General features: G+C 32.2%; 1 long non-coding RNA gene across 1 annotated transcript in view; it reads right to left on the reverse strand.

The window, feature by feature from the left end:
* The window catches only part of LOC140452901 (uncharacterized), a 161870-nt gene that overhangs the window by 111066 nt on the left and 35366 nt on the right, over window positions 1-15438 (reverse strand). The gene's annotated exons all lie outside the window — the stretch shown is intronic.

Consider the following 15438-nt stretch of genomic DNA (forward strand, 5'->3'; position numbering starts at 1 on the left):
ATTATTATGCAGCTGACTTATAAAATGCGATTATCTCGAAAACGGTTAAATTTTCAGGTTACTAACTAGTATACCTTTTCTTTGTAGAAATAATGTGTCTTTAATATTTTTTAACACAAATAGAGCTAACTTAAAGAGCAAAAATGTTAAGCGCAAATTTATGCCACACATGTGGCATATGTGGCGCCCTCTATTAGTTACATTAAAATATGTATAAAATTATAATTTATCCTACTCAAAAGCATCCAACTGTAAATTTTAGCCCCAAAAAAATTTTCAAACGTAAAAGTTATAGAGAAAAATAAAATTTTAAATTTCCACTTTAACACCCTGTATCTTTCTTAATATCAACATTTTATTAAAACAAGTTGGCTTAAATCGTAATATTTTAAAGTGCAGAATCTACGGTTTTTGTTTGTACAATTACTTAAGGACCACCCTGTATATATATATATATATATATATATACATCTAGCGGTTAATGTAAGCTCATTTCTAAAACGGTATTATACTAACTCCAGTAGAATATACACCGTGTATATTATTATCTGTGTAGCGCTTTATGTAGACTCCGAGCAACACGTAGGATTAAGTGAACTCTGTAATAGGTTAAAACACTTTTGGGATCCGTATGTATACCTTCGCGTACACAACTAAACTCTTGCGATGCTGCCAATAATTTGATTAGTCGTAGACTTTCAAATTTTACAGCAGGTACATTTTGGTACTTCAAATTTATTTAAATATCAATCAATTTAGTCATCGAGAAATTTCACAAATACTTGGTTAATGCAGTTAAATATTTTAGAGTGGTAATTTATATTACTTGCTTTAATTATTTTTAAACTTAAGTAGTGTCTATTATAAACTTGGAAAAGGCAAGAGTTCATTTTTATTTATTAGTATTTTTTTTAAATGCGTTGGCACTGAAATATTTATTATATAAATGAACGTTCCGATGTTTCGATTGCTACAGTTTATGACGTATAAAATATATGTTTCATGGAGTAGTAAAATCTAAATTATAACAATTTATAAATCATTCTTAAAATTCCAATTTTTTAGAGTCTTTTATTGACGTTTCAATTTCCACTTCGGAAATCGTTCTCAAAATACAAACATTAGTTTATATTTATATTTTGTTAAACAAAAACACTAATGTTTTTAGAGTCTTATTTCAATATTTCGATTTTTAAATGTAGGGAATTCAATATCCTATATACTATATTTTAGATACACATAAACACATGGATACACTTATAGCAGATACTAAAAGAAGAAATATTTGGGTTCCTTAGGGTATCTTGATTCTCGGCAACATATCTATTACAATTACATATAATATGTTCGGTCTTATTGTTTTAAATGCTTTGTCGCTTGTACAAGCTATTATTATTTTCAACTTTATATAATTGTGTTTTTGTATCTTTCGTTGTCAGGCATATCAAAATTTAATTTCTAATTTAGAAGTAAATGTATATATAATATTCTTTTTTCTGTCACTTAGTTTAAATATAGATCACTTATATTCTTCTTGCTTATTTATTTTTATTCGTAATACTTATTAACGTACGTAATAACGTACCTGTTTTTGCAAAAAGCAACAACGAGTACGAAAGATATCGGGTATCAGGGGTGGTATTTGTCAATCTAAATGCCACTTACGACATATTAAATAAGAGAACATTTCTCCAAAGCTGCATGACATCGCCTTTGTTTTATCCGCGTATATCTACAGAATAGAAGATTTTTCGTATCATTCAATGGTAAGATGAAGAATGCAGATGAATGGTCTCGCTTGGGGTAGCGTAATGGCACCTACACTGTATTACATTTACACAAATGATTAACCGATAACAGTAGATACTAGGACTTTCATGTAGACGATACATTGCACAACCAAAACTTTTGTTGCTGAAGTGAAAAAAAAATCTAAATGATTGCCTTAAATATAATAAAATAAACTACGAATTAATTTTAAGCCAAACCCCGAAAAATCTTAGGAGCGCTCCTTCAATTTGTCTAAGACAGGCGCTTTCACAAAACTGAATATCTAATCTAATATAAATCTAATATAATCTATAGTCTAATATAAATACCTTTTTTTTAAACGCATCTACCACGCAGAGGCATTAGCGTATTTAGATTAATGTTACAGTTGATACAAATAGTGTATATACATTGGTTCATAATTAATAATAATAATATGTATGTGTATTACAATGTATGTTTTAAATTATATGAAGAAGTTGACAGTCTTTAAGATAAGAAATTATTCTTTTAGTATCTGTATTTTCTTCTAGGGCAGTCTTCTGTCTTTTATTTTTGGTTTCCAAAGATGCGGATGTTTGTTGACTTCATATAGCCTTGATGGAGTGTTGTTCCAAGTTGGTTGCCATTTTTGAATTATTTTTTGTAGTATAAGTTTATAGTTTAAATCGTTTTGTACCAATATGTTACTTTATTCGGACATTAGGTTATTTGGTGCGTTTTTAGCTAGTTTATCTACAACTTCGTTACCTTCAATTCTGACATGAGAAGGTACCCATAAAAAATGAACTTGGATTTTCTTATTTGAAATGTTTTTATGTTCTTTTTTACTAAGAAGTAGAAGGGGGTTGTCAGAGTATAATTGAGTCAGTGAGGAAAATGAATTTAGAGAATCTGTGATTATTATACATATTTCTTGGTTTTTGTTTTGTATTAACGATAGTGCTTTTAGAATTGGAAATAATTCAGCCGAAAAGATGGTTGTAATTGACGACAATTGGAAACTAACTGAGATGTCTTCCGAATAAATTGCTGCTCCAACTCTGTCTTCATTTTTTAATGCATCGGTGTATACGCTGTAGGTATTGCTATATCTGTTTAATAGTGTACGAAACTTTTGTTTAATGACGGTTGACGATATCTCTGATTTCTTAGGTTTTTTTGATGTCGATAGCCGGAACAGATATTGTCCATGGCGCAGGGTTGTGGATTGAGGAGGTATCATAAGTTTTTGAAAATTGAAAATTTAATTTGGATAAGTATGATCGTATACGAAAGTAAAAAGGATGATCAATTTGATGTGTTTGTTAAAATTTACTTCTAAATCGATCAGCAAAAACGTAATGCACAACTGGATTATTTTGGTTTGATGACACTGCTGCTTCTTATGTTAGGCTTAGTGGAAAATGTGAATTTTACTATAACGAAATATAAACAAACCATGAAAATTTGATGATTTGAAGAAAGAAAATGTCAAATTAGGCTAGAGCAATAACTGAAACAAAAGAATCAAGTGGGAATAATGTCAGTCATCATATATTTACTCTAAAAATAACTAACAAAAGATAGACATTAAATGAGAAGTAAAAATTAAAAGAATAATATGTCACTAAAAGACTTGATTTGTCGACGATTATCAAAATTTAATAAAAGTCACAAATGTCATTCGATTAATAACAACATTAAATCGTCTGTCAATAAAAAATGTGACGAACAATTGGACAACACATAGTTTGGATTTAGAAGTGGATTGGGAACAAAAGAGGAATTGTGCGCAATGGTGGTACTATTACAAAAATGCAGAGATTATAATGAAAACGTATTCATATCTAATATAGATTTTCAAAAGTATTTGACATAGTTCAACCTGGTAAGCCCATACATGCATTAAAATACATACACCTAGATACCAAGATATTAATTTACTAAAAAATCTACTAAAATCAAACAGCGGTCATGCGGGTGAAAGATAGAGAGACAAATCAAGCAGAAATTCAAAAAGGAGTCAGCCAGAGATGTGTGTTGTTAACTAATATTTTAGGAGACACTATGGGAAAGAAGTAAGGAATGGAGTGAGCATCATTAATAACATAAAATTTGCAGACTAAACCCCAATTATGACAGAAAATATAGAGGATTTACAAATTCTTATAGAAATCATTAACAGATAAAGCAAAATGATAGGACTAAACTAAACAGATAAAAGTCAATGTTTACAAATAAGAAATTGAGTGTGGTTATTAGACTGAGATCGTCGAATGTTATGTATGGTCGCAACTGCTATATGGGGTAGAAGCTTGGACCCTGACAGCCAAATCTGTAAAAAAATTAAAGGCATTCGAAATGTGGCTATATAGGCGTATTCTTAAAATTCCTTGGACTGTAAAAGTCTCAAACGAAGAAGCGTTAAGACGAATTGTCTATCTGGACATCGTATCTGGGCTACAGTTCGAAACGATAAATACTCTATTCTATGCGTCATCATGCAAGGAAGAGTAGAGGGAAGAAAAGTCTTGGGAAGAGAGACAAAATCTGGCAGAGAAATATCAGAGATTGGACTAACTTCAGTGTTGAAGAAATAATATATCTAAAAAATCTAAAAGAATATCTAATATATCTATACCGGATCCTGTAAAATTTTAAATACATTAAATTAAAAAAATCGGTAAGATAGTTTCGAAACAAATTCAGATTTCTGCTTTAATCTGGAGCCTTCTAAAAATTGCAAGACATGACCAGACGATGATAAAGATGTTAAAGAAGACATGGGGAATCTAAAATTTGCATTCCACGACATGTCTATTCATCTAGGCAGAAATCCTAACGAATTTGTTTCTCGTACTCATACAGAGTAGATCCGAATAAAATGAAAAAGACAGAAAAGATTTTATTTCACGTTCAAAGCGTCTATGTATCTATTGATACGTATTTCGACTTAAAAAGTCTCATCAGAATAGTTATTCATAGCCGTTCTTAACGTGAAAAATAAAATTCTCTGTCTTATTAGAAGTAACAATAACATGACTTCGTTATGGACGCAATAGCGACATCTGATAGAAAAATCGGTAAAATAGTTTCGAAACAAATTCAGATTTCTGCTTTAATCTGGAGCCTTCTAAAAATTGCAAGACATGACCAGACGATGATAAAGATGTTAAAGAAGACATGGGGAATCTAAAATTTGCATTCCACGACATGTCTATTCATCTAGGCAGAAATCCTAACGAATTTGTTTCTCGTACTCATACAGAGTAGATCCGAATAAAATGAAAAAGACAGAAAAGATTTTATTTCACGTTCAAAGCGTCTATGTATCTATTGATACGTATTTCGACTTAAAAAGTCTCATCAGAATAGTTATTCATAGCCGTTCTTAACGTGAAAAATAAAATTCTCTGTCTTATTAGAAGTAACAATAACATGACTTCGTTATGGACGCAATAGCGACATCTGATAGAAAAATCGGTAAGATAGTTTCGAAACAAATTCAGATTTCTGCTTTAATCTGGAGCCTTCTAAAAATTGCAAGACATGACCAGACGATGATAAAGATGTTAAAGAAGACATGGGGAATCTAAAATTTGCATTCCACGACATGTCTATTTATCTAGGCAGAAATCCTAACGAATTTGTTTCTCGTACTCATACAGAGTAGATCCGAATAAAATGAAAAAGACAGAAAAGATTTTATTTCACGTTCAAAGCGTCTATGTATCTATTGATACGTATTTCGACTTAAAAAGTCTCATCAGAATAGTTATTCATAGCCGTTCTTAACGTGAAAAATAACGTTCTTTAACATCTTTATCATCGTCTGGTCATGTCTTGCAATTTTTAGAAGGCTCCAGATTAAAGCAGAAATCTGAATTTGTTTCGAAACTATCTTACCGATTTTTCTATCAGATGTCGCTATTGCGTCCATAACGAAGTCATGTTATTGTTACTTCTAATAAGACAGAGAATTTTATTTTTCACGTTAAGAACGGCTATGAATAACTATTCTGATGAGACTTTTTAAGTCGAAATACGTATCAATAGATACATAGACGCTTTGAACGTGAAATAAAATCTTTTCTGTCTTTTTCATTTTATTCGGATCTACTCTGTATGAGTACGAGAAACAAATTCGTTAGGATTTCTGCCTAGATGAATAGACATGTCGTGGAATGCAAATTTTAGATTCCCCATGTCTTCTTTAACATCTTTATCATCGTCTGGTCATGTCTTGCAATTTTTAGAAGGCTCCAGATTAAAGCAGAAATCTGAATTTGTTTCGAAACTATTTTACCGATTTTTCTATCAGATGTCGCTATTGCGTCCATAACGAAGTCATGTTATTGTTACTTCTAATAAGACAGAGAATTTTATTTTTCACGTTAAGAACGGCTATGAATAACTATTCTGATGAGACTTTTTAAGTCGAAATACGTATCAATAGATACATAGACGCTTTGAACGTGAAATAAAATCTTTTCTGTCTTTTTCACATTAAATTAAATCTCTCGTAAATTATAAAGCCTATTCTTAGATTAAAATAACAAATTTCTTAGTATTATGATATGTAGTATTGTGATAATGTGTAGGTGTCAGTATTCTTTTAAAAGATATTTATAGGTTGGTATATAAATTTCACGGTTATGTGTCATACGGTTTCATCTTTCATACAAACATTAAAAACCTTAAAAAGTTTCATTTTACATACAATTAGCACGTTGGCTCTGGAAATGCGCTATAAATATGCATTGTTAAAAATGGTATACATTTATATAGATTATTATATATTATATAGATTTTCCTTTGTCGTCTTCTGATTATGTATCTCAATTCGTTCCTAATTAAGCACATGTTGTCCACAAGGTACCTCTTGTATGTATGTAAAACATACATCAACAGTATGTAAAATTTAAATTTTTAATGAAAAGTTAAAGATTAGCCATTTATTATGGAGTTCAAAAGAGAAGCCTTTACGAAAATTTAAGTACTAATAAGACCACCGCAATCGGACGTACCCTGGGTAATGAACAATTAATTAATCGGCTAATCACCCGTTCAATATGATTTTTGTCAAATCGGCCTTTTTAGGACCAACTATTCTAATTAGGTCTATAAATATTAAGGGTGCTTAGCACAAATGTGACGTATTTCTAGTGCAGGAAACATATAGAGGGCCAAACCTAGAGTATTTGGTATTAATATGATTCCTGAAAAACACATAATAAATGTAAAAGTGCTATCTCTGCTGGCAAATAAGTAAAGAAAAATTTAAATGAGAGAGGACAAAACCAGTCAGCTGAGGGAACCTTTCAACTATGTTGAGCTTGAATCCACTATCTACCTATATAATGAACAATATTACGGTTACTGACTGAAGATCTGAGCACAAAGCTTATAAAATTTGTACCAAAAACACAACAATTACTGATATCCAAAGTCTGCAGACAAGCAAAGCAAAGACAAAGTTGTTACCTTGCTTAAACCTTCAAAAACTCCAACGACCACAAAAGCTATCGGTCAATATATTTATTTTGTCAGCTATATAAAATACTTCTGCACATAATCCTTAATATAATTTTACCGATAATAGAACATTAACACACCCCGTACCAGTAAATACTAGGACTTTTATTACGTAGACAATACATCTCCTGTTGCACAACCAAAAACTTTTGTTGCTGAAGTGGAAAAAAATCTAAATCATATCTTAAACACAATAAAAAAAATAGATACAAGGTTGAATGCTCGAATAAATGAACTTTGATAAAATAAAGGCAGATATCGAGCACAGTTTTATTAATTAAATCTTGCCCAAGTACTTTCGCTCCCTAGAGCATCTTCAGGGGTATCTGAAATAAGCCAAAAAACGTTTTTTTAAAGGAAGAAATTAATTAACCGCGATAAAGACTCGAAGTTATTGGATAATAAAAGTTTTTTGTGATTAATTGCAGAATGTCATAAGTGAAGAATATCAATTTGCTATCCGGATTTAATCCATAAATTAAATAATGGGATGCTATAAAATAATGATATTAGCTAAAAAAAAAACGGTCTAATAGTCAGTAATAAAGCATATAAATGTTCTTTAACATACAAAAGAGATGACGTAGAGAACGGCATAACGTAACAATAAACCCATATAATTTTAAAGAATTGAAACGTTTTAGATATCGTAGATAACTTTGTAACATAAGAAATAAAAGGGAATATTCAGGTAGCTAACTGATGTATACATAACTTTTATAATACTTTTAAATTCAGAAGTCTAATACGACTCTCTTAAATCAGGATATATAAAACAGTGATTAAACCAGTGCTAATGTGTGGATATGTGACGAGAACGCTGACAAAACAATGTACGTGAAACTCAGGTATTAATTAGATCAGGATTGCTAGAAAAGCCATCAGAAGTATTTTCCGACTTACAAAGGTCCGCGTACTAACCATTAACGAACGGAAATAATGCAAAGGTCAAACACGTATATAAAGACAGCAACGTCGTACAAGAAGCTAAATCTCAATGCTAAAGTTGCGCTGGCTATATCCAAAGTCTTTATAATAACTGCATTGCCAAGTTAAATTGGGAGGATGCCCCAAGAGAAAAAATGTCCTTAGGACTTCCACAAATGAAGGGGGAAGGTAACATGAGGTCAGATTTAGGAATCATGAGACTATCTACCGACCCATCATATTTATCAACACATGCCTGTTCAACTACCTACTATCCTACCTATAGTCAATACTCATCTGTTGGGGACTATCAAATCAATTACATGTAATTAAACAAACCAGAATAAAAAAAGTTATCCCAGGAAAGGCACTTCAGAAATATTGACATAAATTTTTAAAACGTTATTTACGTGGCTTATTAAAATTTAAATTTTTAATGAAAAGTAAAAGATTAGCCATTTGTTATGGGGTTCAAAGAAGAACCTTCACGATGTTAATTTTTTGAGATATAATTGGATGTTTTCTCTTCATTGCATACTGAGACGCCCAAGTGGCATTCTTCTGTGCTAACTTCCTTCCATGCCAGTTTTACAAGTTTGACATCTTGGCGTCTATGCATGTGTCCGATCTACGTTAAGCAATTTATTTTCCTAAACAATATCGTTATAAGAGCTTTCTTTATTCAGTATGTGTTCTTCTTCTATACGGATTTGTAGCGATATGATAATGAGGTTAAAACAATTTTCCTATTATTTTCCTTTCAAATGTTCGTAGTTCTTCTTTATCTGTTTTAGTCATTGTCCATGATTCGCATCTATGTATTAAAATAGGTAAAAAGTTTAAATTATGATCTGTATTTCTTTAGTGACATTATTATTAACCGTGATTATTTATCTAAAATATTTAAAGTGTTCCATATTAATGAAATTGTAGTTGTTAACTTTAATATTTTATCAAGATTTATTAAATTGGTCTCTTCTGTTGATTCGCTTGTATTTGGTTTTCATTTCGTTGATTTTAAGTAAAACGTTTTTCGTGCTCTCTTCCCTTTATTGAAGATTTTTGCGGACGGGAGAGTTTCTTATGAGATCTATATCATTAGCACATGCTAGGAGTGCTTTGTACGTTGGCCCGTTAATGGATTACATCTTAAATAGGCCTCATTTCTATTTTAGTAAGATGTTCATTAATTTTTTGAATATTTGAATCGAGAATTTATATTTTATTCGACTGTTTTATAACTCAGTGTTTCTTGGTGCATATTTTCATCTTTGGTTTTTTGTTTCCCGTATCATTAGTATAAGGATTTTGCTGGATATCCACATAGGGAACCCGGTGGTATGTACATGATATTTCCATAACCAACAATCGAAAATTTGTCTTATTGTAAAGTCATGATGATTTTACTAGGAAATATAGTGTTATTTAATAATGTGTTTAATTAAACACATATACCAAAACGCAATAGCCAGTGTTAGAGTGGGTGATCGTCAAACCCAGAAATTCCCGATACAACGTGGAGTACGCCAGAGGGACACCATATCACCGAAACTGTTCACTACGCTTTTGGAATATATATGTAAAAGGGCAAAACTGACCGACAAGGGCATAAATATAAACGGAGAAAAGCTTAGCCATCTAAAGTTTGCAGATGATATTGTACTAATAGCTGATAGGATAGATGAGGCCAAAGAACTTTTAAATCAGCTCTACCTTTCCTCGCTAGAAGGGGGATTGAAAATAAATATATCTAAAACCCAGATGATGACAAATCTTGTAGTCAGCGAAGATATATGCGTAGGAACAAGATCCATAGACCAGGTAATGGCCTATAAATACCTAGGTCATGAGATTCGCATAGGAAAAGATAACCAAACCGTTGAGCTTCTCCGTCATATAAGACTGACTTGGGCAGCCTTCGGCAAGCTGAACCATATTTTCAAATCGTCTGATATACCAATATGCCTTAAAAGAAAAACGTTTAATCAGTGTGTTTTGCCAGTGTTAACTTACGGTGCGGAAACGTTGACCATGACAAGGAGAACAGTTCAAAAGATCCGTGTGTGTCAAAGGGCGATGGAGCGTGCTATGTTGGGCATTTCACTACGAGACAAGATCCCAAATCGCCAGCTACGACAAAGAACCGGAGTGGCTGATGCAGTAGAGAGAGCAGCAACACTGAAATGGAACTGGGCAGGTCACGTGGCTCGAATGACAGATAATAGATGGACAAGCGGATACTGGAATGGAGACCAAGAGATGATGCCTACCGAAGCAGAGGTCGTCCACCAACAAGTTGGACTGACGATCTAAAACGTTGTCATAGAAATTGGATGCAAGAGGCACAAGATCGAAATAGATGGAAAATTATGAGGGAGATCTATGCCCAGCAGTGGATAAGCGAAGATTAAATGATGTTAATATTAATAAAGTTCGAGCAACACTTCCTATATGCATTAACTTGGTAATGATATTTCTGCTCCCCGATACCTGGTGCAGTCCCGAAAGCAATAAAACTGCTAGACTCATGCTTCCTATTATCCAACAATTAGCCAGTCCAGGACTATACGCCTTATTTTGGTACTGATATTGCTGCCCCTCATAAGTGAACAGAATATGCAAGGAAGGTTTTGGCAATTTATTAATTTTGTGTGTTATATTAAAATAATATTTCTTCGAGAAAGTGAAGAATATCTATTTGCTATCTGGATTTAATCCATAAATTAAATATTAGAATGCTATAAAATAATGCTATTAGCAGCAAAAAAACGGTCTAATAGTCACTAATAAAAAAATCAAATAAACGTTCTTTAACATACAAAAGAGAGGATGTAGAGTGGGACATAACGTAACGCCATACGATAAAGCCATATCATTTTGAAACATTGCAGCGTTTTAGATATCGTAGATAACGTTGTCACATAAGAAATAAAAGGGAATATTCAGGTAGCTAATTGATGTATATATAACCCTTATAACACTTTTAAATCCAGAAGTCTAATACGAATCTCTAAAAGCAGGATATATAAAACAGTGATTAAACCAGTGCTAATGTGTGGATATGTGACAAGAACGTATTAATTAGATCAGGATTCAGGATTGCTAGAAAAGCCATCAGAGGTATTTTCCGACTTACAAAGGTCCGAGTACTAACCAATACGAACGGAACTAATGCCAATGTCAAACACATATATAAAGATAGCAATGTCGTACAAGAAACTCAATCTCAACTCCAACGTTCAGCTAGCTATATCCAAAGGCTCTCTCAATAACTGCATTACCAAGTTAAATTGGGAGAATGCCACGAGACGATGTCTACAAATGAAGGGTGGAGGTAACATATGATCAGATTTAGGAATAATGAGACTACCTACCGACCCATCATATTTATCAACACTTGCTATTCTACCTACAATCAATACTTCTCTGTTGGAAGCTATCAAATCAATTACTTGTAATCAAACGAACTAGGCTTAAAAAAATTATCCTAGGAAAGGCACTTCAGAAATATTGACATAAATTTTTAAAACGTCATTTACGTGGCTTAGTTTACAATAGAAATGAGGAGACAAAAAGAAGAAAAGGCAATAGAATCTTGCTGTGTTTTGACTATGCGATGACGATGATCTTTATATAACATAGAGGGAGATAGAGAGAAGAATGTCTATGTTTAATCTAGAAACCGCTGGTTTTCTCCCTTTCGAATTGGGTATGTATATGTATTACCATAGATAATAAAAGCAAGAGGACTATAATTATGAAACTTTATCTAAAAAGCAAAATCAATAAACAAATTATGTATACAAAAAGATTATATAAGTAAATCCCTAATATTTACACAGACTGCTTTACAAAAAGTGAACGGATGAGCATAAAAACACAACTGTTTTAAAAACATAATATTATTAGACGAATTGTGGATTCATTTCAGGCAAACTAAACCGATTTAGTTAACATACTACAAAATAAATCAGAAGACTATGCTAAAATATGATACGGCAAAAAAAAGGCAATGACTTTTACAGCTGATTGTCGTATACATATCAATATAACGCAAATATGACGATTTGTCCACAGCATATGAATATTGTCTCGTAATTTTATATGGACGGCGTAATTCATCACTTGACCAAGCGCCAAAATATGATTTTGAGATATTTGACTTTAAAGTTTTCACTCTATTAAAATTCACTATATGTTACAATTGTCGTAATTTTTTGTTTTCGAATACAGTTTTTTATGTTTCTTATAAGTGCGAAATAGTAACTTGTCCAATATTAAAGAAAAACAAAAAAAAAGTCTTTTGGTCGACTTACGATTTTCGCCACATTGTGTAATTGTGTTATACATCAGTAGACCAAGCGACATGGAGGTCGTTTGGTCTAGTGATGACTAAAATATCACTTTTAGTGAATTATTGGTAGGCCACAAGCTATTATTTCTTTTTGGGTATGACAAAAATAGTTGTTGTTTTTGAATATTTTATATTACTTAAGAAATTAATCAAAAATATAAAATCTTTTAATGTCGTCTTCTATTGTATTGTTTCTGAAAAGAGAGCAATACAAAGGTTTTGCATCATTTGGTATTAGGTGCGTTAAAGATTGTCGTTAAGCTTAGGCACAAAAAGTGGCTTGCCTGTGAGCCAAAGAGGAATCAAGTGGTTACTTACGGATTGCATTGCAACAGGCCGTCCTTTTTAAAAATCCTTGTAAAGATTTACTTCAACTTCACTAGTGTTAAGTTTTCATAAAAATAATGAGTGGTATATCCTTTCTTATTTAAATTTCTCTTGTTTTAAACCAGCCTTACTCTTTTCTATGTCTGACTTACGGTTTGTAATCATCGTTTCTAACTTCTTTGTTCCAACGAATTCTTTTTTTTTTTCATTCTGTGAACTACTAGTGGTTTCTTTTTACGGGATTTTTTCATCACGTTTATTTAATCATCAACGATATATACACGTTGTTGAAATTTTAGGGCATTTTCAAAATCTCCAAAATCACTACCATTGGGTAAAAGCTATAACTAGGAAGGAAATAGCGTAATGTAATTTTTTCAATGGTAGGATGAGTTTCCAAAATCGTTTTCAGAATCAAAACTATTTTGATGTTGCGGTTTTGGCCGCCACAAGAGTCTGACCAAAAAATTACATGTCTTGCAGAAGTAACATTTTCTTCAATATGTTTCTTAAGACAAATGCCTACGTCCTGGGCTCCCCGACCAGCTTCACCTTCTATCCAAATATAACAATGACCTTTATTATCCTTGGCGCTATGGATACCAAGATTGTAAATACATAATTGACGCTTATAATATACAATATTTATTAGGATTCTCGGAAGGGGAAGAGTTTTTCTTTAAATCAAATCAAAAGGTTTCCACTTCTGGTTGATAGTTGCTTATCTTCATGTCTAGTTTTCTTCTAGATTGTGCATTTTCAGCTTCTTCTAATTGCACATTTTTTCGTTTTTTAACTTGTTTAATTGTTCGTTATCTGCGCAATTTTTAATTTCTAATTCGAAACAATCACATCTACTACAAGTAACTTTTTTCAACTTTTTTCTTTGAAGATTAAATCGTGTTAAAAACATTTTTTTGTAAAACGAAAATTTAACAAGGTCATTATCTGCTTCTTTAATATACAATTCATACATTTTACTTAGTGTTATGTCTTTTGTTAGGTATTCTCTTTCTGTGTTAGCTCTTCTGTAATGTGACTATTATAGAAAAATTTAAGCAATAACTGCCACTACTTCTTAATCTAAACGCCTCAACAAGTTGCCAACGTCACCATTGTTAATAACGTTTATGTACATAATATGTTGCCAAATATTCGATTCACAATCATTAAAACGCTCGCAAGAGGCGCTTGGTCTACTGATGCAAAACTAATACACAAAAATTAGTCGCTTGCTCTAGTTATGCAAAATTCAAAATCCAAAATAAAAAGAAAGGCACTTAATCTTTTTAAATATATCTGGTTATCCATTACTAACAGGTTAATGGGATTTATTACGTAGACAGTTTATGCTATTTTCCACCTTCTTCTTTAAGTTCCATCTTCTATCGAAGGTTGGAAATCACCATGGCTATACGGACTCTGTTGACTGCCGCTCTAAAAAGTTCTGCACTACTGCTTTCAAACCATTTCCTTAGGTTTTTAAGCCAGGATATTTTTGGTCTATAACTATTCTAATTATGTGTATAAATATTAAGAGAATATCTAGAGATAAAGACACTCCACTTTACATATGCACTTAACAAAATGCAGGAAGCACATAGATGGCCAATCCTATGGTATTTGGTATTAAGCTGATCGCTGAAAATTACATATTAAATGCAGGCAAAGAAGCAAAGAAAAACTTATAATGAAAGAAAACAAAACCAGTCAGCTGAGAGAAACTTTCAACGATGTTGAGCTTGGATCCGCTATTCACGTATATAATGAACAATATTACGGCTCCTGGCTGAGGATCTGAGCACAAAACTAACTCTAAAATTTGAACCAAAAATACAACAATGGCTAATATCCAAAATCTTTAGACAAGCAAAGCAAAGACAAAGTTGTTGCCTTGCTTAAACCTGGCAAAAACTCCAACGACCACAAAAGCTATCGGCCAATATATCTATTTATTTTGTCAGCTATACAAAATACTTCTGCACATGATCCTTAATATAAATCGATAATAGAAGAAAAACTCAAATTAAAAAAAAAGTGGCTATATATGACAGGTTAAATCATATACATCACAAATACTAAATCTTGCCCAACACAGCAAAGAGAAGTACGAAAAATATCAGGTATGAGGAGTGGTATTTGTTAATCTTAATGCCGCTTACGACACCTTAAATTATAGGGTATTTCTCCAAAATCTATGTAATATCTCCTGAGGTAATAAACTCACTTGTATTATCCGCGTATGCCTACACAACAGAAAATTTTTCGTATCACTCAATGGTAAGAATAGCAGATGGAGAACGTAGAATAACTGTCTCTTTGGGGTCCTGTAATGGCACCTACTCTGTATAACATTTACACAACTCATACCAGTAAATACTAGGACTTTTATTATGTAGACGATACATTATCTAGTGTTGCACAGCCAAAAACTTTTGTTGGTGAAGTGGAGAAAAATCTAAATCATACCTAAAAATAGATTATAACTCAATTTTAAGCCAAACCCCGAAAAAAGTCAGGTGTGCTCCTTCAATGTCCCTAAC

The sequence above is a fragment of the Diabrotica undecimpunctata genome, chromosome 11, assembly GCF_040954645.1.
Source record: "Diabrotica undecimpunctata isolate CICGRU chromosome 11, icDiaUnde3, whole genome shotgun sequence".
NCBI classification, from domain to species: Eukaryota; Metazoa; Arthropoda; class Insecta; order Coleoptera; family Chrysomelidae; genus Diabrotica; species Diabrotica undecimpunctata.